General features: G+C 52.4%; 1 long non-coding RNA gene across 2 annotated transcripts; it reads right to left on the bottom strand.

Moving 5' to 3' along the window:
* Positions 1–9,352: 9,352 nt before the first annotated feature.
* Positions 9,353–20,745, bottom strand: LOC311201902. Of its 2 annotated transcripts, none has more exons than XR_014617890.1 (3): positions 20,630–20,745; positions 19,726–19,890; positions 9,353–9,453 (listed from the first exon to the last, which is right to left on the bottom strand). It is a non-coding gene; the product is annotated as an uncharacterized lncRNA (long non-coding RNA). The 2 variants fall into 2 exon arrangements; XR_014617891.1 differs by having other exon boundaries at positions 9,375–9,453; positions 19,761–19,890.
* Positions 20,746–27,467: the final 6,722 nt, after the last annotated feature.

Here is a 27,467-nt window from a genome sequence, read left to right as displayed (position 1 = left end):
CAGCAGACAGGAATTCCACCCTTACATCCCAGAGAGTCCTGCAGGACAAACCCCTGGACAGAGCTTCCAATGACCCAGCTCTTCTTGGGGCACAAACTGGGGTCCTGTGTTGCTTTCTCCCATGAAAACATCCTCCCTGATCCAAGACCTCAACAGCTCCTCTGACAGCAGGTCAGCGGCCCTGGAGCTACGACCATCCCCAAACATCCTGGGAAGTGTCTAGGGGACAAGCTGGCAGGAGATCAAATGTAATTGGGGAAAAAGATGGCTTCTGAGGGGCAGAGCATCACTCAGGGCCCAGTCTGAGACAGGCAGGTGGGGAGAGGGGGCACTTCCCTGGACTATTCCTTTACCAAGAGGAGGTCATGAGGTTTTCTTTTAACACACTGAGCTCACACACAAGTCACACACTGCGCAATTAAAAAGAGTTAACAGTGGAAAACTACTTTTGGCCTTCAAGGCATTTCTCACCTAATTCCCTTCACCTTTATTTGCTCAGAAGCCCTCACAAAGCCTCCAGTTTGTGGCAGTTTCCTCATCAGCTCCTGCATCCACCCCACTCTGAGAAAGGATTCCCAAATCACCCAAGCTTTGAAGTGCAATCTCCCACCCATCATTCCACCTCCCAGGCTCGGAGTGTGTCTCTGCCACCTGAGAGAGGCCTTTCAAAGCTTCCCCAAAGACGTCCTTTGAAGATCCAGCCCCATCTCTCACCACCATGAAGACAGGGGGTTCTGAAGCCCAAATGCACTTCCAAGTCCCATGCTGCCCTACCTTCCTTCCCTGCAGACCCTTCCACCTACAAACTCTCCCCAGGCTCGAAGGAAAGGCAGAAACACCCCATGCTGGAAACCTGGACAGCCCAAACCTATTCAGGAGATGGCCTCATCCTCCTGGGCCAATGAAGCTTCACAGACTCTCTGCAGCCCGGGAGACACTGGCTCTCAGCAGTCTGCAGCTGCCACAAACACCAGAGCTCGCTCTCAGAGGAAATCCACTCACTGCAATCAAGCTTTCCTCCCCAAAACATCACCCTCAGCCAGAGGGTGGATGGAACTGGGATGGGAAGCACCCAGCTCCATTACCCTAAAGCCCAGGGACACCCACCCTGATGCTGTGGATGGCTGACTTGTCCTAAAAGCACCAACCCCCCTCGAGGCCAGACGGTAGCGTTCCCCTTGGGCAGGGTACCTAACCAAAGGCATCTTTGAAACGGACCTTCTCTCCCGCTGATCCTCCTCCTCCTGCGTGCCACAAGCCTTCCACTGGAAGCGGGCGATGATGTCACTGCGGTTGTGGATGGCCACGCATCTGCGCTTCGACAGCGTGAGGTAGGTCTTCTCAATGGTCACAGGCTCCTCATCCAGACAGATGTTGACATCTACAGCCACTCCATGAAGGTGTGTGTTCATGTCTTCACCTGGAAGAAAGCAAAGGGGACTCTTTACTCCTCTCACTTGCCGATGGAAGTACGAGGAACGCAGCGAGCCTCAGGTCACAGAAGAAAGGGCTACAGCTTTTATTACCCCTCATTCCCAGGGGAGTCCCACCTCAGCCACAGCTCACACGGCATCTCCTCCAGGCCCACCACAAGTGTCAAGTCTCTCCCAGTCTCTCACTGATCCCCCCCAAAAGATGCCTGCAGCGTGTGGGCCAGAAAAGAAGGTGGCAGAGCAAGGAGCAAAGCGACAGCCCATGGCAGGATGGGATGCAGACAAGAGCTTCCCTGTGTTGTAGAAGCAGTGCCCGTACTCCTGGATCAGGACAGTCTGAAGAGCTGCCACTTCAATCCACCCAATATCGGGCAGAGGGAGAACTGTGACTTCCTCTACATTTGCTCAAGCAGGGACAGGGACAGGCTTGTCCCAGTTGCAGCAAACATTAAGCATCACTGCAGAAACCCAACCCCATGTAAGCTGGGGAGGAACCAGCTGCTTCAGTGAGAACAAGACTCAGGTTTTCCAAGCAAGCCATGAAGATCCTGACAGAAGCTGTTTAACATCTCACCTTCTCCTTGAGTTTTCCCCCCCTCAACTTGTTCTTAAAGCCACCTAGGAAGCTGATGGCACTTCGGTGGCACCTCGGACCCTCGTAAAGATTTCCTACCTGTCTCTTCCTGACAAATCCCAGGAGCCCCCATGTCCTGGCTGCTTTAGTCCTGATGTTGTCAAGAGTGGGATTTAGAGGGCGGCGTAGAAAAAGGGGCTGGAGCAAGACCACGGGGAAGCGGCATATGGGACAGAGGTGTGTAAGGGACAGTGGGCATGTGACAGCATCCCATAGAGACACACACCCCCCCACACACACGTTGCGCTTACAGGACCAAATCCAGCACTGGTTCGGAATGGAACATCACACGCGCGTATGCACGCGGTCGCCCAGATTCAAGGTTCATCCTTCCTCCACCCAGCAGCTCCCAGGAAAACAGATTCCCAAAGCATTCTCCTTCCTGTTGAGGGGGATGCACTCTAACAGCCCCGAAACACCAGCTGGTTTTCACTTTTCTTGGAGGTAAAGCTGGGGGATAGCACCCAGCAAGGGAATTTGGGTGCTTGGGACAATAGGCAATGATGGCAGATGACTGTCACAGGGGTGTGGGGTGGTGGCCACCATGCTGACAGCAGGGAACGCCCAGGGATGGGCCAGGACACCAGACAGACAGAATAAGGACAGACTCAGCCTTTGCCCTTCTAAGCACCAAAATGCACAGAGGTTTTGAAACAAAAGGGTTTACAAGTAGATTGCAAAGGAAGTTCAGCCTTGTTCTGCTTTGAAGGACGCAGACCTGCAGATAGGACACTCACCTGTGTCGTAGTGAACTATCAGGGAACCGCAATAATCCCCAGACTTCAGCGGGTGGAAGTCCACTCTTACTTGCATGGCCTCACCGATGCCGAGCGTACCGCTGGAGCGATCGACAGAGAAAGGGCTGCAACAGAGACACACACACTCATCAGGACTGTGGTGGGAGCTCTGGGGGCTCTTTTGCAGTCTAGTTCCCGGCAGCTCGCTTGTGTGAGGAGCAAACAAGCAGCTGGCAGCAGCAACCCAGAACACAGGGGGTCAGAAACACGGCTGGCTACCCTCGCTCTCCGAAGTCCAGAGGGTATGAAATGACGTCATCCCCCCCAGATTCTGCAGCCAGGCTCCAGTCTGGACCATACCATCAGAGAATGGGTTTTGAAGAGCCCAGAGCAGGTAAGAGGTGTTTGCATGCACAGCTTGACCCTGATGTCCCTGGGACATCCGGTTTTTTTCTGCCACCTATAAACCTGCTACTCCTGAAAGACAGGAGAGAAGGTTTGGAGGGGGATTAATAGCTCCTTTTCTTCTGGCATGCTTTTACTACATCCAGCTGTCCGCTTGCTTTGTTGCACAATGTCTGAAGTTTCGCAGGGCCTGATCTCCCAGCAGCACCTTGCAGTCCCCAACTCCTATAACCTCATCTAGGCACACCAACCCAGGAGACTCCTTCACACCAGGACCTGCTGAAATCTTGCCCATTACGGCCCTTCAGCAAGAGAGCAACACTAGACCTGTAAGCACTCTGATAATTATCTACCTTGGTATTTAGGGCTTGCTTACTCTCACCAGGGGTCAAGCTTCCCCATCTTGACAGAAGTGGGCTCAAGTTATGTCCCACGAGGATACCAAGGGCCATCATACTCCTGACATAATGCAGAAAGGCAGCTGACAAGTGAAAGAAGCTGGCAAGTCTGTGACACAGGCCCTCAAAGCACCACGTTGGCTTCTCTCCTGCAGCCACATGCTCAGTAAACACAGCGTGCAAGGAGGCTGCACTATACTGCGAGTCCCGGGCTACCTTCATCTTCTAACAGCCAAGCTTTCTTTGGTCTACTGCTGCCTTAATTGGCATCCTAAAACCAGTTGAGTTGGGGAGAACCTAGTTCATTAAAAGCTACCTCCAGCCCCAAGGCAGACAGCAAAGTTACTCGGGACTGAAATGCCCCACCCTGTCCACCCAGACCTACAGCAGGGAAAACCCCACCAAACCCAAAGGCTTAACCTTTGCACATGCTACTTTGTGGCAGCAGTAGAACAGCCAAAGTCAAGCAGCATAACCATCCCAGCAAACCCAGTCCCTCAGGACAAAGCATCCCAGACTGCACTGAAAAATCCCAGGTACACTCAGCACCTCCCAAGCCCAACCTTCCCTTCCCCCCTTTTCCTGCACCTCCGCCCTAATTTCAGAACCTCGGGTGGTCTTTGTGCATCCCCACACCTCCCTGTAGTGTATGGGTACCACAGAGGATCGCTGAGCGCTCTGCCTTGGAGGATCATCTCCCGAGCTTTCCGAGCTGGGTGGGGACACTCCTAGAGGGATCTAATCCCAGACCGACCCTCTCTGTCCCTGGAGCACAGCAGAGCACAACGTCCATCGCCGCAGGAAAAGGCAGCGCTGCGCCTTGTCTGCTCCCAGACACCATTTTCATCTTAAACCTATTGGAATGACATTTCTCTCTGCCAATGTCACGGAGAAGGAACTCATTCTCCTGCCTGAACCACAAGAGCAATGGGAAGAGACTTACTGGATTTAGCCTCCTGGGATTTTTATTCCCAAGCGCTGCGGTTAGGGGCTGGGCACGGCCCTGCTGCGGAGGGAGGGCAGGCACAGAGCACACTGAAGAATGGGCAGTGCTGGGGGGGCTGGCTGGGGTTTTTTCATGAAAAAGCAGTCAAATCATGGCCAAAATGCGACCACGTTTTCTGGAAGCTATCGAAGATGCTGAATTGGCCCCACACATTCACTGACGAGCTCCTCTCTGGAGCAAAAAGCAGAACAGAAAACAGCCAAGTCCTCGGACAAACGATGACCGGGCAGGGAACATCACCAGGATGTGACCAGATGCACGAGCTGAGCTCTCAGTACTGTGAGGAACAGTTAAGGATGGGAGATGGGCTGCAAAAGCACCCTAATGGGGAGAGCAGAAAGTTCTACGCTTGGTGCCAGGGAAGGGAACCCAGAGAGGGGAGGCAAAGACAAGTGGCACAAGCAGGACAGCAGACTGGGCAACGGTGGCACCTGAGCTGGTTTGTGAATGGGCAAGAGCCTGACTTTGCTCAGGCCAGAAAAGAGAAGTTGCATCAACTAAACCAGAAGTTCAACCTGCACAGATAAAACATAGAGGATACAGGCCCATCAGCTGGCCTCTACATGCTCAGATGAATCTCTCATTCCCTTCTACCCCACTGCTGTCCTCCTCTCTCACATGTGCCTGTACCTGTGTTGTGGCTTTGCATGGCTGGGTTCTGCTGGAGAAGGGGGAGATCTGCAGGGGTGGCTTCTGCAAGAAGCAACCAGAAGCTCTCTGAAGCCCCACGGAGCAAACCCCAGCCAACTCAAGGCTGGAGTCGCTGCTGACCAAGGCCGAGCCCATCAGGGATGGTCACAGTGCCTCAGAATCACAGTTAGAGGGAAAAAAACCACCAAGAAGCTGCTTTTTGCCCCCAGAGACAGGAGTGAGATGATGTGAGGAACTGTGCAGACACCAAGGCCAGGGAAGAAGGAGCAGGGAGGGATGATGAGGTGTTTCAGGCACCACAGAGAAAGATTCCCCTGCAGTCTGTGGGGAAGACCATGGTGAAGCAGGCTGTCCCCCTGCAGCTCATGGATGGCAGGGAGCAGAGATCCCATCTATAGCTGTGGAGGATCCCACGCTGCAGTGCCTGGAGGCACCTGAAGGACACTGTGACTCTGGGGGAAGCCCGTGTCGGAGCAAGCTCCTGGCAGTGAAACTTGCTGCTCTAGAGCTCTAGAAGAAAAACACCCACACACACCTTTTGTTGGGCAAATGAAGTGAGGTCCCTTACCTCTGAGTGCTGATGGAGTAGCGGGCCTCCCGGTTACCAATGTTGCGAACCAGCAGAGTCTTCTGGCTGCTGTACTTGACTGGACAGGTGGAGAAGTCCAGGTGGAGGGGGAAGCCCAGGACCGCCCGGGCACCAATACCTCGGATCCGCACAATGAAGTGTCCCCTGTCTGTGACACAGGTGATCGGCTGGGAGTAATCCTGAGGGGAAGGAACAAATCACGGTACGTTCAGTCCCTGGAGGAAGGAAAACCGCTGCTTCCCACCACTAACAGGAGCCTTTGGGAATGGAACAGCACTTCTTTCTGTAACGACCTTTCCCTCCAGCAGCACCACTGGGACAGGGCTGGTACCCTGCAGAGAGGAAACCCCCCTGCTGATCCAGCTGCCTCCTCAGTGAGCTGGCAGAACCAGACCAAGTCACCTGATAGCTTGAAGCCGAAGCACCACAACAGAGTAATCCCACGGAAGGGATTGCAGCAGATCAAGGACCTGCTTCCAGCACCGCTCCGCACCCGGTTATGCCGCGGCACCAACTCCATCCCAGTGACCCCACTTGAAGCTTGGTGGGGGATGCTCAGGTACACTGTTGGATGGACTTTGCCACCAGCCGTTGGTGAAATCACAGAATCACAAGGTTGGAGAAGACCTTTAAGATCATCGAGTCCAACTGATCCTGTCCTGTGCTAAACCATATCCCATAGTACCTGATCTGCCCTTTTTTCAAACACACCCAGGGACGGTGACTCAACCCCCTCCCTGGCAGCCTGTCCCAGGCCCTCACAACTCCTTACCGAGATGACTCTTTTAACATCAAGGGAGGCAGAGATTTCCTACCCCTTTCCACAGCATCGCAAGGACAAGGCTGGGGACACCCATCCTCCCAAAGCTGATCCACCTCCCCAGCCCCGAGCCAGCTCTGCTCCATACCCAAGCTATTCCTGAGAGATTCCTGACAGGTACTGAAGGGCACCAACAATTCCAGCCCTGCCCTCGGCGCAGCCTCTTCCAGCTCCTCCCAGGCCCTGAGAGCTCTCGCTGCACATCTAACCTCTGACTTCCCTTTCACCTCAGCCCAGCCCTGGGGGAGGCAGGGGACAGCTCTGCTCTCTCTGCTGCACACTGTGGCACAGCCGATGCCTTGCTAACGCCTCTGAAGTTTCCAGAAGGGACTGGGTGCCTTCCTGAAGCTGGTGCTCTCAGGCCCACAGGCGGGAGGCACGGGGACAGCCCTACCAGAGCCAAGCATGCTATTCCCAGCCCTGGGCTGGTTCAGCAAGGAGCCAGACAGCCATTGCCCTGTCCCCCAGGCAGAGGCATTCCTCAGAGATAAGTCCTCACAGCCTCGTCTCCCCTCTTCCAGCTGCACTGTGCCCACCCGAAAGACAGAGGCAGGTCTCCCACTTGTCCCCAGACACCATGGTGACACTGCAGCCAGTAGCTGCAGCTCGCTGCCAGTTCTGCCTGCACTCATCTGACACGTTCCCAACCTCCCGTGCTGTCCCAGGCAATCCCTCACCCGTTCCTTACGGGTCTCTCACTGTCCCCCCCAGTAACCCCCTGTCTGGGTGGTGTCATACCCACTGGTCCTGTGGAAGCAGCAGCTTTAAGCACCCATCCAAGCAAGTGTTACTCCAGATAAAACACATCCCCCCCACTCTGCCCAGGGGGACTTCCCTGGCAAGACCCTGAAGCCTGCAACCCTCACACCCTTCTGAAGGCTCACGCTCCTCCTTCCAAGCCAAAGCATTAACAAATCGGCTTCATTAAGCCCTGAGCAGGTACCGCAGGGTCTACGGCCTTCCAAGGTCCACTCTGCCACTGCTGAGGGTGTCACGGCCCTGAGGGTTTGCTGTGACTACACCAAAGCAAGGAAGGAGGAGGTTAGTTCAGAGGGAGGATGGAAAATGGCAAGCTCCTGCCCTTGTGTCCCACCCCAGCCTTCCCCCAGTACCATCCCTTTGGTGATAGCAACTCAACTCCAGCAGAACTCGGTCGGGGGTTATTGATCCTGGATTAGCACCAGATGTTGCTTCAACATCGTCCCGGGGGGAAATATGTTTTCCCTTTTCCCCAACAGAAGGAACTGGACCAGCAGCAGCGGTTTCAAAGGACAGCGGGACCTTGTCACCGAGGTATTTAGAGAAGCTGGGGGCAAGCCTGCCACCAGCACACACCTCCTTCAAACATCACATCAAACGGCAAGGAAAAGGGCAGGAAAAGGTCTACCTCATCACAGGAGCTTTCACTCGTATCTAGAGGCGGGAGAATCCGGGACCGCCTCAGCTCCCGGGTGCTGGCCATCCTCTGCGCCTTGGTGACAGACTTCTCCAGGAAGGCAGAGGGTGTCCACTGAAACACAAAACACCAACAAGAGCTGCAGAAACACCTCTCTTCAGAAAGGCTTTTCTTGTTCAAGCGCCACTGATAAACCATTTGTCACCACAGCCACTAGGATAGTCCTGGAAGTCCCCAAAGTTCCCCGCTGAAATATTTAACATCAGTCAATGAATGATGGAGAGCGGAACACGTGCTCTAACCAAGCGGCTCTGTCCCCTGCGCTTCTCCTTCGTCCTCTCATGTGACACGTTTGAGGATTTCTGCTCTTTGGGCATTTGTTTCCCCTTTAGCTTTGCAGGATTCAGGCAGTGACCTTTGAAAGGAGTGGGGAGGAGTCATCAGAAACCCCCTAACTCCATCCTCGCACAATGCTCACAACCAGCCGGCGTGTGGAGATGTCACTGCCGGCTGAATCACAGGAGAGCAGAAAAGCAGCGCTGTGCCAAGACCGAGGTGGAGCTGGCTGGGTCCAAGCTTTAGTTATCTTTTTAATTAGCCCTTGTTTTCTCTCTGTTCTGGCCTCACAGCCCCCTCCACAGAAGCATACAGAGATACCACCTCCATGAGGTTACCTCCAGGAAAGGGAGCCTTGGCCAGCAAAAGGCACATTCATGGATGGGGAGGAGGAACTGCCCCACGTTCATGGATGGGGAGGAGGAACTGCCCCAACTCCACAGCTGTTTCAAGGGCTGGATCTGCACTCAACCCAGGATGACACACATGACAAAACTGGTTTGGACCCCATTCTAGCTGGGACTGGACACATCTCTCAAGTCTTCAGGCAGAGTCTGAGCAGCCCCACCACATCCCCAGCTGCTGGGAGGGCAGGGATGGTCAGAGCAGCGCCTGCAAGGACGCTTCCATGACAGAAGATACTGCTGCCCTCACCAAGAGGATGGGTAGAAGCACCCCAATGCTTCAGCTACTCCAGTGCACTGCCCAGGACATCCCGTTAACTGGGTTCCAGCAGCACATTCAGACAAGACTCGGGACTTTCAGCCCACACTCCATCTCCCACCGCACCTTGATGGCCACCTCCAACACAAGTATGGCACCAACAAGATGGGGTGGTGGTGTGTACCTTCACAGTGTGGCTAAACAGGAGGGGCAGGCAGAGGAGGGACGCAGGGCAGGTTTCCAGCCTCACCACAGCTCCTATCTGGCCACAGCAGGTACTTACAGTGACATACTTCTTCTTTGGAGCTGTTACTACTCTGCGCTGGAATATTCCAGAGAGCTCACTGGATCGATGAACGTTCTTAGTAGCCATGTCTCAGCTCATCTGGAAGGAGCAACAATGGTACTTTGAAAATCCAGGAAGAGCATCTGACCCCAGGTGACTTTGTGCCCGACCTTATCACCTGCTCAGGGTTATTACACCAACCTCCAGCCCAGGGACCGCGGCTGCCCCGAGCGTGAACAAGATCAGACCAGACCCCTTCCCACTTCGCCAGCCCAACGCCCACCCTCCGTGCCAGGAGCTTTGTTGTGTTTCTAACTAACGCAGCACGGAGTTCAATGCTCTGATGAAGAACTAGAGTCTCCAGGCTCAGTCAGTTGGTTTGAGCTACAGAAATTATCCAGCAAATATGACTCCTTCCAGGCATGAAATTCCCACAGCGCCCAAGAGCATTTCTCCCAGGAGAACAAGGGCCCTAATTTTCACTTATTAACACTCACACTCGAGGCTCTCTACAGGCATTCGAGGCTGTAACAGCAGAAAGAAAACCATGAAGACATTAAAGGAACAACAGCAATGAGCTCAAACATAAACACCACGTCTGTGCAAGCAGGGCTGCTAAAGACTTGATCCTAACAGCAGTTCTTCTCCAGCACCCCCACCCCACAAGGACTGCGGGTTGACCGCTCCATGGCCGGCTTTTAGGTCCATGGCCCAGTCGCCAGCCTGACAATCACCTCTCCATCTCCATCACACACAGCCAAGCGCTGCCATTCTGTAGTGGCTCCTATCAAGATCTGAGCCAAAGCTCATGGAACTCATAGGCAGACACAGGCTATCAGGCTGTTTCCATGGGCAGTATCTTACCCTACCCAAAGCAAACGCTTGGACCCACAGCAGCCTGCAGCTAAAAGCACGAGGTGACAAGTCCGCGCTGCCCAGGGGCTCTCTGCATGTGCACAGCAGCCACGGCTCTGCTGCCACACAAGGATTTGGTCATCTACCCTTGAACCACACACCCAAGCTGGAACATGGGGCACTGCCAGCATCCCTGAAAGCCATCCTCTCTCCCTTTCTGAACCACATCCCAGCTTCTGTGGCATCAATTCACGGTGCACAGCTGTGCTGTGTCCACATCCTGACCACTGCTGTCACCCACAGAGCTCTGCTATCAGCCAGCTCACCCAAAATGCTCCCACAAACCCCAATCCAAGTCAAACTCTTTTAATCTCAACCTGCAAAAACCTTCTCAGCGAGAGTTCCGCGCATCCCTGCCCAGTTCTCACAAGGGAGTTTGAATCTCTGGCAAAACCAACAGCAGTTGAATTTAAAAGATACCAAACTGGAGACAGGCAAACAGCCAAAAGCAGCGGCAGGAGCATCACCCCCAGCCTCACCTCGGCAGGCTCCAGCCTCTTACCCAGCACACACACACATTCCTGGCTGCCAGAACAGACAACAGGCCCTATTTCCTGGCTTACTGCTGTCCTCCTCCAGGACCGCAGTAAACCTGAGGTGTCACAGACACTTCACCCAGTTCCTCCCAACCCTTCAGGCTCTGAAACCCTCATTTACACGTTGCAACACTGAGGTTTAAGGTCCAAACACCCAAAAGCCCGTGAACAAGAAGAGGAGGGCAGCACCAGCAGCCTCCATCCCCTCCACTCCTGCCCCAGGGCCTGGATGCGGCCACAGCTGCATCCCATGGGGGGGCAGACCTTGGCCTGGGAAAGCTGCTCTCATGGGGAGCACAGCGGGGCAGCTGGAGGGGGGGGTGCAGCTGGAGGGGACAGGCCCCGACACAAAATGCTGCCGCCTCCTCTAGCCCGGCACGAGAGCCCCCCCTTCGCTCCTTAGGCAGCCCCTCCCCCCTGAAATCCCGCCCTCCCTCCCAAACACAGCGCCTCCTTGCAGGGAAGCCTACCCGGCAGCAGGGTGAGCACCAGGGCCTGACACAGTTCGGGCGGCACCCAGCTCACACCCCACACCCCCACCCCGGGCACGCTGTGCCACTCACCCCAACCGCTCCAGCCCCCAGCCCCGGCGCTCCGCCCGCCCCCGCCCCTCCCGAGCCCGCACCTCCGGAACGCGGCCACCGCCCCAAAAACACGGCCTTGGGCACCGCAATCTCCCCCCTCCCGCTCCTGGGGGGGCCTGGGGACACTCACACGCCGGAGCGCGGCCACCAGCCGGGCTGCTGCCGTTGGCAATGAAGCAACGGACACACACGTTCCCGTGGCAACGGCGGGACGCCAGCAAGGCCCCTGCGGCAGCGCCCGGACAGCCCCGCCTGCGGGCCCGGCCAGCCCCGGGCAGAGCTGACCAAGCGCCGCACCTCGCCGGGGAGTTACTACCCGCTCACTCCTCACCCGGCACCGGGGAAACCGGCGGCACGGCCGCGGGGGAGATGCCGCTTGGTGATAGCTCAGAGCCCAGTTCAACCAGCTCACTGCCTTGCCGGCATCTCCTGACCCCCAGCCCGGCTCTCCGCACAGCCTGGCACCCACATGCAAACCACAAGCCACAGGCTCTGACACTCAGCACTTCCCACTTTCTGCTTCCCACCAGCTCCAGCACCCTCCAAGCGATGTCAGAGCCTCAAGTGCCTCCTGCCTGCCCCACCCGTACACTGCAAGCAGTTCCTGTTGCAGCAGCGCAGACAGGTGGCTGAATCCTGCTTCACTATACACAGTAAATAATCCTCCTTCAGCAGCAATAAGGCACCTCTCTCCAGAGTAACTGGTTCATTTGCCTTTCTATTGCACTTTGCTGGGAGAGCCAGAGAGGAGATCTGCTAAAAGGGAGAATCAGGATGCTCCTGAACACTTTTCTTCACCTAAATCATCTTGCCCTGTTCAGGCTTAAGTAGCACGATCATGTTTCTTGCTTAGAAATCACCTGCTTAGCTGCAATTACCATATAAACAGCATATCACGGGAGCCAGGAAAGGAGAAGAATTTCCAGGACTAATCTCTTGCCCCTCCAGCCCACCACTAAGTGGCTGAGAGCTTTCTAAATCAAGCCTTGCTCCCCAGGAAGCCTCACCTGGCACCTTTATACTCCAGCCCCTCTCGTCTTTTTATCACTTCGGTACTGCCATCCCACAATTTATTGTAAAAGCTCCACCACGGCAGAGATAATTAACAGGAGCCTCGTGTTACACCTTCCCCTTCCTTCTTTCCATAAACTCAAGCTCTCAGCTGATGGCGAGGCGGGCAAGGAGGACCAGGCTCCCTTCCAAGGGCCTGCCAGAGCTCCACGTGCTGTGAATTTAGAGCCACAGCTCCCGACGTCAGCACTTAGAGCACTACTTTCCCTCTCCCAGCACCTCATCTCTGCTATCTTGGGCTTCCCAACTTGCATCAACCCTTCCCCCCCACTATTTACTCTTTTTCCTGCATCGGGACCACGTTTCATTGTGGTTGGCAACACATCAGAGCTTCCACACAGAGAGAGACCTTGGAGTGGAAAAGCAGGAGCCGAAAGGACTATTACCGGGTCCCCAGGTCGGGAGCAAGTGGCCTCAGCGGGGTCAGAGCTGGCTCTGCTGGGCCGAGGAGCACGTTAGCGAAGCGCTGCCATTCTGTAGTGGATCCTGTCAGGATCTGAGCCAAAGCTCATGGAACTCATAGGCAGGCACAGGCTATCAGGCTGTTTCCACGGGCAGTATCTCACCCTACCCAAAGCAAACGCTTGGACCCACAGCAGCCTGCAGCTAAAAGCACGAGGTGACAAGTCCGCGCTGCCCAGGGGCTCTCTGCATGTGCACAGCAGCCACGGCTCTGCTGCCACACAAGGATTTGGTCATCTACCCTTGAACCACACACCCAAGCTGGAACATGGGGCACTGCCAGCATCCCTGAAAGCCATCCTCTCTCCCTTTCTGAACCACATCCCAGCTTCTGTGGCATCAATTCACGGTGCACAGCTGTGCTGTGTCCACATCCTGACCACTGCTGTCACCCACAGAGCTCTGCTATCAGCCAGCTCACCCAAGATGCTCCCGCAAACCCCAATCCAAGTCAAACTCTTTTAATCTCAACCTGCAAAAACCTTCTCAGCAAGAGTTCCGCGCATCCCTGCCCAGTTCTCACGCGGCCACCGCCCCAAAAACACGGCCTTGGGCACCGCAATCTCCCCCCTCCCGCTCCCGGGGGGGCCTGGGGACACTCACACGCCGGAGCGCGGCCACCAGCCGGGCTGCTGCCGTTGGCAATGAAGCAACGGACACACACGTTCCCGTGGCAACGGCGGGACGCCAGCAAGGCCCCTGCGGCAGCGCCCGGACAGCCCCGCCTGCGGGCCCGGCCAGCCCCGGGCAGAGCTGACCAAGCGCCGCACCTCGCCGGGGAGTTACTACCCGCTCACTCCTCACCCGGCACCGGGGAAACCGGCGGCACGGCCGCGGGGGAGATGCCGCTTGGTGATAGCTCAGAGCCCAGTTCAACCAGCTCACTGCCTTGCCGGCATCTCCTGACCCCCAGCCCGGCTCTCCGCACAGCCTGGCACCCACATGCAAACCACAAGCCACAGGCTCTGACACTCAGCACTTCCCACTTTCTGCTTCCCACCAGCTCCAGCACCCTCCAAGCGATGTCAGAGCCTCAAGTGCCTCCTGCCTGCCCCACCCGTACACTGCAAGCAGCTCCTCTTGCAGCAGCGCAGACAGGTGGCTGAATCCTGCTTCACTATACACAGTAAATAATCCTCCTTCAGCAGCAATAAGGCACCTCTCTCCAGAGTAACTGGTTCATTTGCCTTTCTATTGCACTTTGCTGGGAGAGCCAGAGAGGAGATCTGCTAAAAGGGAGAATCAGGATGCTCCTGAACACTTTTCTTCACCTAAATCATCTTGCCCTGTTCAGGCTTAAGTAGCACGATCATGTTTCTTGCTTAGAAATCACCTGCTTAGCTGCAAGTACCATATAAACAGCATCTCACGGGAGCCAGGAAAGGAGAAGAATTTCCAGGACTAATCTCTTGCCCCTCCAGCCCACCACTAAGTGGCTGAGAGCTTTCTAAATCAAGCCTTGCTCCCCAGGAAGCCTCACCTGGCACCTTTATACTCCAGCCCCTCTCGTCTTTTTATCACTTCGGTACTGCCATCCCACAATTTATTGTAAAAGCTCCACCACGGCAGAGATAATTAACAGGAGCCTCGTGTTACACCTTCCCCTTCCTTCTTTCCATAAACTCAAGCTCTCAGCTGATGGCGAGGCGGGCAAGGAGGACCAGGCTCCCTTCCAAGGGCCTGCCAGAGCTCCACGTGCTGTGAATTTAGAGCCACAGCTCCCGACGTCAGCACTTAGAGCACTACTTTCCCTCTCCCAGCACCTCATCTCTGCTATCTTGGGCTTCCCAACTTGCATCAACCCTTCCCCCCCACTATTTACTCTTTTTCCTGCATCGGGACCACGTTTCATTGTGGTTGGCAACACATCAGAGCTTCCACACAGAGAGAGACCTTGGAGTGGAAAAGCAGGAGTCGAAAGGACTATTACCGGGTCCCCAGGTCGGGAGCAAGTGGCCTCAGCGGGGTCAGAGCTGGCTCTGCTGGGCCGAGGAGCACGTTAGCGAAGCGCTGCCATTCTGTAGTGGATCCTGTCAGGATCTGAGCCAAAGCTCATGGAACTCATAGGCAGGCACAGGCTATCAGGCTGTTTCCACGGGCAGTATCTCACCCTACCCAAAGCAAACGCTTGGACCCACAGCAGCCTGCAGCTAAAAGCACGAGGTGACAAGTCCGCGCTGCCCAGGGGCTCTCTGCATGTGCACAGCAGCCACGGCTCTGCTGCCACACAAGGATTTGGTCATCTACCCGTGAACCACACACCCAAGCTGGAACATGGGGCACTGCCAGCATCCCTGAAAGCCATCCTCTCTCCCTTTCTGAACCACATCCCAACTTCTGTGGCATCAATTCATGGTGCACAGCTGTGCTGTGTCCACATCCTGACCACTGCTGTCACCCACAGAGCTCTGCTATCAGCCAGCTCACCCAAGATGCTCCCGCAAACCCCAATCCAAGTCAAACTCTTTTAATCTCAACCTGCAAAAACCTTCTCAGCAAGAGTTCCGCGCATCCCTGCCCAGTTCTCACGCGGCCACCGCCCCAAAAACACGGCCTTGGGCACCGCAATCTCCCCCCTCCCGCTCCCGGGGGGGCCTGGGGACACTCACACGCCGGAGCGCGGCCACCAGCCGGGCTGCTGCCGTTGGCAATGAAGCAACGGACACACACGTTCCCGTGGCAACGGCGGGACGCCAGCAAGGCCCCTGCGGCAGCGCCCGGACAGCCCCGCCTGCGGGCCCGGCCAGCCCCGGGCAGAGCTGACCAAGCGCCGCACCTCGCCGGGGAGTTACTACCCGCTCACTCCTCACCCGGCACCGGGGAAACCGGCGGCACGGCCGCGGGGGAGATGCCGCTTGGTGATAGCTCAGAGCCCAGTTCAACCAGCTCACTGCCTTGCCGGCATCTCCTGACCCCCAGCTCGGCTCTCCGCACAGCCTGGCACCCACATGCAAACCACAAGCCACAGGCTCTTACACTCAGCACTTCCCACTTTCTGCTTCCCACCAGCTCCAGCACCCTCCAAGCGATGTCAGAGCCTCAAGTGCCTCCTGCCTGCCCCACCCGTACACTGCAAGCAGCTCCTCTTGCAGGAGTGCAGACGGGTGGCTGAATCCTGCTTTACTATACACAATAAATCCTCCTCCTTCAGCAGCAATAAGGCACCTCTCTCCAGAGTAACTGGTTCATTTGCCTTTCTATTGCACTTTGCTGGGAGAGCCAGAGAGGAGATCTGCTAAAAGGGAGAATCAGGATGCTCCTGAACACTTTTCTTCACCTAAATCATCTTGCCCTGTTCAGGCTTAAGTAGCACGATCATGTTTCTTGCTTAGAAATCACCTGCTTAGCTGCAAGTACCATATAAACAGCATCTCACGGGAGCCAGGAAAGGAGAAGAATTTCCAGGACTAATCTCTTGCCCCTCCAGCCCACCACTAAGTGGCTGAGAGCTTTCTAAATCAAGCCTTGCTCCCCAGGAAGCCTCACCTGGCACCTTTATACTCCAGCCCCTCTCGTCTTTTTATCACTTCGGTACTGCCATCCCACAATTTATTGTAAAAGCTCCACCACGGCAGAGATAATTAACAGGAGCCTCGTGTTACACCTTCCCCTTCCTTCTTTCCATAAACTCAAGCTCTCAGCTGATGGCGAGGCGGGCAAGGAGGACCAGGCTCCCTTCCAAGGGCCTGCCAGAGCTCCACGTGCTGTGAATTTAGAGCCACAGCTTCCGACGTCAGCACTTAGAGCACTACTTTCCCTCTCCCAGCACCTCATCTCTGCTATCTTGGGCTTCCCAACTTGCATCAACCCTTCCCCCCCACTATGTACTCTTTTTCCTGCATCGGGACCACGTTTCATTGTGGTTGGCAACACATCAGAGCTTCCACACAGAGAGAGACCTTGGAGTGGAAAAGCAGGAGACAAAAGGACTATTACCGGGTCCCCAGGTCGGGAGCAAGTGGCCTCAGCGGGGTCAGAGCTGGCTCTGCTGGGCCGAGGAGCACGTTAGCGAAGCGCTGCCATTCTGTAGTGGATCCTGTCAGGATCTGAGCCAAAGCTCATGGAACTCATAGGCAGGCACAGGCTATCAGGCTGTTTCCACGGGCAGTATCTCACCCTACCCAAAGCAAACGCTTGGACCCACAGCAGCCTGCAGCTAAAAGCACGAGGTGACAAGTCCGCGCTGCCCAGGGGCTCTCTGCATGTGCACAGCAGCCACGGCTCTGCTGCCACACAAGGATTTGGTCATCTACCCGTGAACCACACACCCAAGCTGGAACATGGGGCACTGCCAGCATCCCTGAAAGCCATCCTCTCTCCCTTTCTGAACCACATCCCAACTTCTGTGGCATCAATTCACGGTGCACAGCTGTGCTGTGTCTACATCCTGACCACTGCTGTCACCCACAGACCTCTGCTATCAGCCAGCTCACCCAAGATGCTCCCGCAAACCCCAATCCAAGTCAAACTCTTTTAATCTCAACCTGCAAAAACCTTCTCAGCAAGAGTTCCGCGCATCCCTGCCCAGTTCTCACAAGGGGGTTTGAATCTCTGGCAAAACCAACAGCATTTTAATTGAAAAGGTGCCAAACTAGAGACAGCCAAACAGCCAAAAGCAGCGGCAGGAGCATCACCCCAGCCTCACCTCGGCAGGCTCCAGCCTCATACCCACTTACCCAGCACACACACACATTCCTGGCTGCCAGAACAGACAACAGGCCCTATTTCCTGGCTTACTGCTGTCCTCCTCCAGGACTGCAGTAACCCTGAGGTGTCACAGACACTTCACCCAGTTCCTCCCCACCCTTCAGGCTCTGAATCCCTCATTTACACATCGCAACGCTGAGGTTTAAGGTCCAAACACCCAAAAGCCCGTGAACAAGAAAAGGAGGGCAGCACCAGCAGCCTCCATCCCCTCCACTCCTGCCCCAGGGCCTGGATGCGGCCACAGCTGCATCCCATGGGGGGGCAGACCTTGGCCTGGGAAGTCTGCTCTCATGGGGAGCACAGCGGGGCAGCTGGAGGGGGGGGTGCAGCAGGAGGGGACAGGCCCCGACACAAAATGCTGCTGCCTCCTCTAGCCCGGCACGAGAGCACCCCCTTCGCTCCTTAGGCAGCCCCTCCCCCCTGAAATCCCGCCCTCCCTCCCAAACACAGCGCCTCCTTGCAGGGAAGCCTACCCGGCAGCAGGGTGAGCACCAGGGCCTGACACAGTTCGGGCGGCACCCAGCTCACACCCCACACCCCCACCCCGGGCACGCTGTGCCACTCACCCCAACCGCTCCAGCCCCCAGCCCCGGCGCTCCGCCCGCCCCCGCCCCTCCCGAGCCCGCACCTCCGGAACGCGGCCACCGCCCCAAAAACACGGCCTTGGGCACCGCAATCTCCCCCCTCCCGCTCCCGGGGGGGCCTGGGGACACTCACACGCCGGAGCGCGGCCACCAGCTGGGCTGCTGCCGTTGGCAATGAAGCAACGGACACACACGTTCCCGTGGCAACGGTGGGACGCCAGCAAGGCCCCTGCGGCAGCGCCCGGACAGCCCCGCCTGCGGGCCCGGCCAGCCCCGGGCAGAGCTGACCAAGCGCCGCACCTCGCCGGGGAGTTACTACCCGCTCACTCCTCACCCGGCACCGGGGAAACCGGCGGCACGGGCGTGGGGGAGATGCTTTGGGCCAGGGGCTCGCCTGGCACAGCAAGCGTGTGCTGAAGCGGCCCCTGCCCACCCTCCCAGATTACGGGGGTGCAGCGGGGGAACGGGGCACCCACGGCAGACAGTCCTCCACCAACTCTGGAACCTGAGTCCTTTCCCACAGCGCTTCAGCTCTGCCCCAGCTGTACAGTGAACTCTTTCTGCAAAGCTGGTTAGGAATGACATCCTTAAAAGCATGCCAGTGCTGTCAGCAAGTTCAGCCCAGCCCCTGTGCCTTCAAACCAATGGTGTCCTCACACCAGGACACGATACAGCTGTTTCTCAAGGCTTTAGTATTTCCTTCCTCAGCTTCTCTTTTGCTTGTGCTTCCTGCAGGTTTTACAGAGGGGGATTTTTAAGGATGGGTGAACTGATTCTGTATGAATTGGGCTCACTCTCTGTAACATTTTTAGCAGAATCCATCCCTCAATCCAATTCTTTGCCCTGTACACACTGAGGAAAATGAGATGCCTTTAAGGTATCATATATCCATAAAGAACATTAGTAATGCAGGGAGGTAGATCCGCTTCATTTGAAGATTAGGGCCTAAATTTAGATTTGTTCCCCAATGAAAAGGGTTTTGTGGCCTTGATTTCAATAGCTGTTTCAATCCAAAACTAACACAGGAGTTCATGGTTTGATTTGGAACCTAATGATAGCTAGAAGCTAAACCTCCAGCCTTTAGTAGAAATGCATGGCAGAAATTCCTTGCATGCCTGACTTTGGTCTCTGCCCATCCCTTCTGTGAGCTCTTCATTTCACTAAATTCCCCCTGATTCATGGCATGTCACTCCTAAGGCCAAGCTGTCCCCGGGTAATGTAAAAACATAGGAATATGTGTTACACTTGCATAGCTTATGAGCAGATCTTCTGAAGCATGCAAAGCCCAAGGGCTCAGTTCTTTAAGGCATTCTGGTTTAATTATATATTGAGTGGAATGATCTGTCCCTTATATATGTGTGTAGCCTCATAAAGGAAAATGATAGTGAGTTTGCGTCCAAAGCAGCCCCGACCAACTTCCCTTATCCAGCTAAAACAACCCCACAAGCCTGCACTGGTATCAAGTAAAACCCAGAAAATTGTTAGCCCACTCTCCTCTGTTGAAATCGTTACCAGCTTTGGGCTAGATGCCTCCTATGTTTGGTCACCTTTGTCTTCAGTCAACATTGCCAAGTCTCTTTGCTGTTCTTCTCGATCCCCTGGAAGAATACTGGGGACTGTCTGGAGAAGTGACTCAATCTGCTCTTCTGTTAGACTTTCCTCACTTTCTTCTCCCATCTGCAGGTCAAAAAACAATAGATTGTTATTCAATCCATACTTCCTTCCTCAGCTCCAAACAGAAAGACTCAGCTGCAGTAAATACTGCTTTCAATGGATGCAAGACTGTAGCCTGAACTCATCACAAAAGCATTTTACAAAGTGGAACTCTTCTAATATTTATAACAATACAAAACAAAAAAGCTCTTTGTTAGCCACGACAACTGGCATGCCAGAATGAGACCCTGCTTTTGTTACAAGGAGAACACCACACTCAGAACAGGCTTTCCTCCTAAAGCCTCTCAGCCTACACATTACCTTGGGCCAGGAATTTCATTTAGCTCATTCTAAACCTATTTTTCTAAGTTCCTGTGCTTCCATGGGAGAACAAAACTGGCATGACCTGATGGTGGTTACCTGAACCTTGGGATCTTATCCAGCACCTAGGCTGTAAGTAACGAGACCAGAAAAGAAGCCATCTAACCCTACAGTAGCCACACTTTATTGGAACGTACTTAGATTGTGAGATTCCTGAATACAGTAAAAGCATATAAAAACTCTGGGCAACAACAAAACATGCTGTCACAAATCAACAGCAAACTACAAAAACAGGTTGTACCAAGGTAAAATTATACCAACAGTCCAATCTTTCAGTTGCACAAAGTTTTGTATTCTTTAGCAATTCATTTGATGTGACATTGTACACATTGATTTGAGATGCCTTCTCATAGGTGGATCCATTGATCATCCGGCATCCTACCTTTATTTCCTCGCCTGTCATCCCGTTGAGTCTGAGTAGTTGATCAATACCCTTAGGATCCCTGTTCCATTCATTCTTTGAATATATCATGGTCCCGTGCATTACTACAGTTAAGAGGGCCAAGTCTTTATTGTCAGAGTTTCGCATTATATTGCTGGTATGTTTAACATGGGCTTCAGACCATGGCCACTCTAGTGTTGCTTGAGCACAGGTTAAGAGGAGCATTGTCAGGATTTGGAATAGCAACATGAACACAGCATTTCTATTTGTCATCCTGTGGAGTGCTGAAAGAGAAAACAGATTCGTTTCGGTGGGGAAAGTCCGAACGGGTTACCCCTTTTAAAAAGAAGGAAAAATCCATCGTGCACTAATCCTGTGTTTCCCACCACTGCTACCTGTAGCCTCCCAAGCACGTGTGCCACGAGGTTTAGTTAAAGTCATAGGCACAGTACCAATGGATGGTAGATCTACCATCACAGGTTGTCCTGGCTGTAGTGTTTCTGAGTGTCCTCCTTTCCCAGTAGATGCAGTATTAAACTCAGTTCTTACAAAGAACGCTCGGCTTACAGGGCTTCCAGTAGGCCCGTACCGATTATTTAATTGATGGAGTATTTTAGAAAGTCGAGTATCCCATTGAGCCTCACGTGGCTTGAGGTTCCTTTTCAATAAGCCATTAGCTCTTTCTACCATCCCGTTTGATTGAGGGTAGTATGGGGTGTGGAATACCCATTTAATTCCTTCTTGTTTTGCCCAGTCTTGCACTTCCTTACATGAGAAATGCGAGCCATTGTCCCTTTGGATAACATCAGGAACAGGCAGATGCCAGAACCAAAGTGATAGTCCCAGCACTGTATTTCGTCCGCTGGCTTTCCCACACTTAGTTGCCATAAGTAAGCCAGAGACTACTTCTACTCCTGTAAGGATGTACTGATATCCTGCAGAGGATTTGAGTGGTCCAATATAATCAATTTGCCATGTAGACCATAAAGTTTTCCCTTCATTGATATGTAGAGGTGGTGCTTTAGCAGGGTGATCTGCTTACAATGTCAATCTACACTGAGGACATTCTGTAAGAAGAGTTTCACAAGTTTTCCTGTTTATAGGCCAGCCTTTACTCTGCCCAGCAAAGCAAAGTGCTTCTTTACCTGTGTGGCCTAAGTTTTGATGTAACCATTCTCCTAATTGATACCACTCAGGATTTAAGCTGATTGTCCGAATTTTAGTTAGCTCATCTACCTTTTGATTCCATTTTGTGGCTGGTTGATTATTTTTAGCATGAGCTTTCACCCATCCCGTCTCTAAAGGGTTTCTTCCTGGCTAGATCTAGTAATATTTGCCAGTCTTTGTTTCTCCATACTGGAGATCTGTTTACTTCCCAATTCAAGGTTTCCCATTGACAGAGCCACTGTGTGGCACCAGCCCAGACAGCATAAGAGTCTACATATATGATTTTTGCTCCATTTTGTGCTGCCAAAACAGCTGCTCTTATTTCTCCTACTTGTGCACTGCCTTCACCTTCCTCTAGCACTTGTTTGCCAGTGGTAATATCCAATGCAACAGCCTTATATTGCCATTTACTGTTTACTCTTTTTGCTGAAGCATCTGTAAACCAAGTATTTTCTGTTGGTGCATCCTCAGTGAGGGGAGGTGCATCCAGAATGGGTGGAGGTTTAAAAGGCTGTTGTAATGCTAAAGGGTCTGTATTTATGGGCATTTGAAATTTGGAAACCTCAGTGTGTCCTTCAGTTAATTGCATATTTTCTGCAACTCCTGTCAGGTAAGCAGACCACTTTCTGATGGTGGGTTTTTGAGCAATTCCCTCTGGAGGAGCAGTTCCCTTTAAAACTGCTTCCAGCAAATTAAAAGGTCCTCTAGTTTTCACGGGTTGTCCCTGATGTATTTTCTCAACTTGTTTAACTGCTCGGACTAAAGATAAGAGTCCTTTTTCCCATTCAGAGTATCTCTGCTCTGTTTCTTTAAATGCGGTTGAGCTCAACAATAAAGGTCTTTGCAGCGCCTCGGGGCCAGATTGGAACAGACCACAGTAAGTAGCATGTTCAGCAAAACCCCATTCGACTGTGATTAAAACCATATCCCAGTGACTGATATGGTTTTAATTCTTTAGTTAAAGCCTTTACTGCTTCTTCATGTTCTAATTTCCACTCCCAGGGTTTACCTTTCCGTAAGAGAGTGTATAACGGACGGGAAATTATAGAGAATCCAGGGATATGTTTTCTCCAATATCCTAAAGTTCCAAGTAAATTTTGTAATTCCTTCTTTGATTGAGGCATTTGTTGCTCATCAATTTTTCTTAAGGTATCCGGAGGAATTACTGCACTTCCTGCCACCCACCAAGTACCCAAGAATTTTACTTCTTTACTAGGTCCTCGACATTTTGCGGGTGGAACCTCGAGTTCTGCTTTATTCAATGTTTGCCACACTGCTGTTGCAGCTTTCCCTACTTTTTCTGGGCAAGGTCCTCCAACTAGGATATCATCTATGTATTGATACAGTTTCACATCTTGGGGAAGTGAGACTGTCCGCAAAAGTTCAGCAAGTGCTGCATGAGCAACTGTGGGTGAATGTTTAGACCCTTGTGGGAGTCTATTGAAGGTATGTTGCATTCCTTCCCAACAAAAGGCAAATTTACATTGTCCTCTTCCTTCAAGGGAGCCATAAAGAACATGTCCTTTACATCTAAGGCTGCCATCCAGGGATGTGCAGCTGCCTGTAGGGTAGCTGATAAGTTTGCAGTGTTTGGTACAGCAGCTGTTAATGGGGCTGTATTAGCATTCAAGCGCTGTAATCAACTGTTAATCGCCACCTCCCGTCTGGCTTCCGAACTGGCCAGACAGGGGAGTTCTATGGGGAGTGAGCCCTGGGGATAATTTGCCATTTCTCCAAATCACCTATAACTTCAGAAATTCCATTTCGTGCTGTCACAGAAATCGGATATTGAGGCACGTTTGTAATGTTTGAATCAGGGAGTGCAGGGGCTGTGCGAAGCACACGTACTTCAGCCTCCCTATTTCTGGTGGGATTGGAATTGATACTTGAGCCAAAAGACCAGACACTACCATTTGGTAGGTGCCAGGTTCGTCCGTTTAAAACATCAAAACCTAAAATATTTTCATGATGATCTTTAATTGCAGAGTAAGTAGTTGACATGCGCTTCTCGCCTGGAAGCCACAAACTGGCTTTAGCAGTTGGGCACACACTACTCCCTCCGTTCACACCAGTAATTTGAACCTTTCGCCGTCCGGGTTGCACACCCAGCTTCTCAGCAGCTTGTTGTGTTAGTATTGAAATTTGTGCTCCAGTATCTATCACAAATTTTACCAATTGTCGTCGAGGACCAACTGGAATTAAAATATATGGGCCATCATCACTTTTACATTGACATGCCTCCACTTCCCGCACAGGCAGACCCAATTTCCTGCCGGATGTTACTATTTTTTAGATTCAGTTCCTGTCATTTCTTTCTAAGAGGGACCAAAGGATTTTCTTCCTTTCTAGGGGGTGGCATAGGAGGAGTTGAAATTTGCTCCTTCCTTTCATTGTTATCTCCCCTTTGGAATGCTTCAATTAGACTCAAGATATTGCTAGTAGGCTGACCTTGAATCGCAGCTCTGGAAATGCCTAGAGCTAATGCATTCCTCCATAACTCATTCCTCTGTTTTGCGGATGCTGTTTGTGAGTTTTTAAATTTGTTTCCTTTTAGGTCAGTTTCTGTTTCCCTTTTCACAGGCCTTACTTTGTTATCTCCCCGGGACTTTTGTTTTTCAGATGGCATGTCATCATTCCAGCCCATTTCCTGGCTGTAGTTAACAATGTCATGCATCAATTCTGACCAAGTAGGAAGTGGCTTAGGAGCACTATTGCCATCCCTGTTGAATTCAGTATCTCTTTTAATCTCATCTCGTTTTGCAACTAGAGAAGATTTAAGAAGTGCTGGGGCTCCACGAATTAGTGGCTTTAACATTGCAAAATTTACTGTAGCAGATAGTGGGATCTCATGTAGTCCTCTCTCAGGCATAGCTTGTAAGCAAGCAGCTTTTGTGACAGCTGTAGAGAGTTCACGTAAAGATTTAATAGGAATTATGGAGGGTTGACCTCGCTCCATGATGTCTATTCCACCAGCCCAATAAGCTACTCGGCTACTGATAGAATGGGGTATATTCCTTGGGTTGGGTCCCAAATTTAAAAAGACTCCTGGACCCCAAAATCCATTTGCTTCATCCTCACTTCACATTATTCTGTCACCACCACTTAGACAAACTCGCCACAGGTATTCACATTCAGTTTCACCTGGGTTTCTGCTATATTTCTCTTGCAAATTTGTCAGTTGCAATGGATCCCAGGGGGTGGTTCGCGCAGTATACCGCGGATGACCACCCCGAGGTCCCATAGTTTCTTCTTTTTTAACAACGGGTCTGATTTCATATTCAGGAGGATTCGTAGGGAACAAGACGTCCTCCTTATCTGAGTCACTATTATTATTATCACCCCAGATATCTCCATCCCAATATTCAGGAGATACTATTAGCTTCCTGATCTGTACAATATCAGGGGGGCAGGGAGACTGTATAAGCATCATTTCAACCTTTCCTCCCAACTTTTCCCTTTTCACTTTTTCTTCTTGCAACTGTTTCTGTAGCTGTTCAATTTTTAAGGACAGTAACATTTCAGTTGCCTTTCTGCTTTCTTTTTCCTTTTCCAGGTTCTTTTGCTTTTTGTCTCTTATTTCCCTTTCTTGATAGGCAGCTTGTAAACAGGTACCCAGCATTTTACAGATGATACCTTTATTTTTTCTGTCCTTTGTACAGCCTCTAGTAACTTTTAGGTGTTCTTCAACGGCTTCCCAGTTATGCCAATTGTCACAAGCCCATTCATTTGAGAAGTTGGGGCTTGGATTTACTCCATGCCTCCCTAAAGAATCAGAGATACTGTTTACCATCCTGCCGGCTATGCCAATTTGTGGCAGATGGGATAGATCAGAGGGATGCACTTCACTCTTAGGAGAGAGGCAATAATATGTCTATTGATATAAACCAAAAGGGTGTAACAGTGTTTGGTAATAAACGCGACAATAATTAAGATTCGATGATAAGGTACTCTTGATTAGTTAGTGCACAGAGAGCAGGGTCAGATGAATCTATCAGGGAGACCCTCCCGCTGAGTCACGAGGTTCAGAAAGAATCCCCTTGCTTTCTAAACTCCTGCTCAGAGAGGAGCCCAGGTGCGGCTGGATTCAGTCCTAGTCCCAGACTTGGTCAATGGTTTATGTCTAAAGGATTATATGTACAATCAATCCTTTCTATTTCTTAGCTAAGATCACAAATGTTAGTGCACTTATTCCCAACTCACTTACCGAGGATCTGTTGCGGCAAGGATTCTCTCGACCTCGAGAAGTCACCTTGAGAGGCGTCCCTTTCAAGGGGAGATCCTGACGTGCAGCCCGCTGTCGTCTCAGGAGAGCTCAAAGGGCTCTTGGAGTAAGGAACTGGCTCACTGTCATATTTACATACTCCCGTATATGCCAGTGGACACTGACCAGTGTTTGGTGGGCATATTAACGTAGATAACCCTTGGCTATTGTGTTGTTATCTGTCTTCCTGAACAGAGAGACAGATGCAGAAATCACTATCAACACCAATGGTTAGCAATCAATCCATGTAAACAGCATAAACAGGAAAACATGGTGGCAACGGGGGAAGCAAACCGTCACAGCATCCACCACATCCCTGGGCAGCCTGTGCCAGTGCCTCACCACCCTCAGAGGGAAGAATTTTTTCCCTAATAGCCAGTCTAAATCTACCTCCTTCCATTTTAAAACCTATCGCTACAGGCCCTTCTCAAAAGTCCCTCCCCAGCTTTCTTGTAGCCCCCCTTTGGGTACTGGTTGATGTTGTTTGTACTGGCTGAACACAGAAGCCTGCAGGACTGACTAGCTGCAGATACAACTCAAGACGCTGACAGATGAGCTCTGGAGATTGCTCTGGCAGTTTAAGAAATTACACTTGACCAGAAAGTTGAGGAAAGAAAACAGTTTCATGTCTCAGATGCTTTGGTGCTGTATGTGATGTCTCATTAAACTATTGAGAAAAGCATGTTTACAGAAAGATGCTGGATACTGCACTGAGGAACGCGTGAAGCAGCTCCAAATTCCCTTCTGTTGACAGAGCTGTAGGCTCTACCAGAGGGAAGCAGTAATTCCTTAACCTGTGTATCAAATTCATCAACAGCTCACCTCTCGGTGCCTCTGAGCCATGCATCCTCCCTCCAGCTCTCACATCAGGAATTATTGATAGAGAAACACTGAGGCGGGAAACTCTCTCAACGGGGCTTCAGTGGGGCCCTACAACGGCTTCAGAAGGCGCTTGCGCATGGCCTTCTCCAGGACGGCATCTGCAAGGGCAAAGCACAAGTCCAGACCAGCTCCTCCTCCCCAGCAGAGCCCAGACCAACGTAACCATTCCCAACAGAGACACCCAAGTGCAAGACCTACTTGCCAGGGCCCGTCTCTTACAGTAGCTGAGGTTGCACATGTTTGCTGACAAGGAAACAAAAGGCAGAGCAGAACCTGTGCTACATTTTCATTTACGGGAAAAACTTTTCAAAACCCTGCGAGCCACAGAACCTCCAAAAACCCAATTAAAACCAGGAAAAAAAATCCCAGACCATAAAACCAACAAAAGACCAAAGCAAAATAACCACCAAGCCAAAGAAACCAACAAACCCGGAAACCCCAGACACCACAACAACCCCCAATAACCACTCAACGCCACAGCAACCACAACAGGAGTCCTAAGCCCTCCTCTGCCAAAACAACCCCACG

This window comes from Gallinula chloropus, assembly GCF_964237585.1.
Source record: "Gallinula chloropus genome assembly, chromosome: 28".
Classification (NCBI taxonomy): Eukaryota; Metazoa; Chordata; class Aves; order Gruiformes; family Rallidae; genus Gallinula; species Gallinula chloropus.
This window is presented reverse-complemented; position numbering and strand designations above follow the sequence as displayed.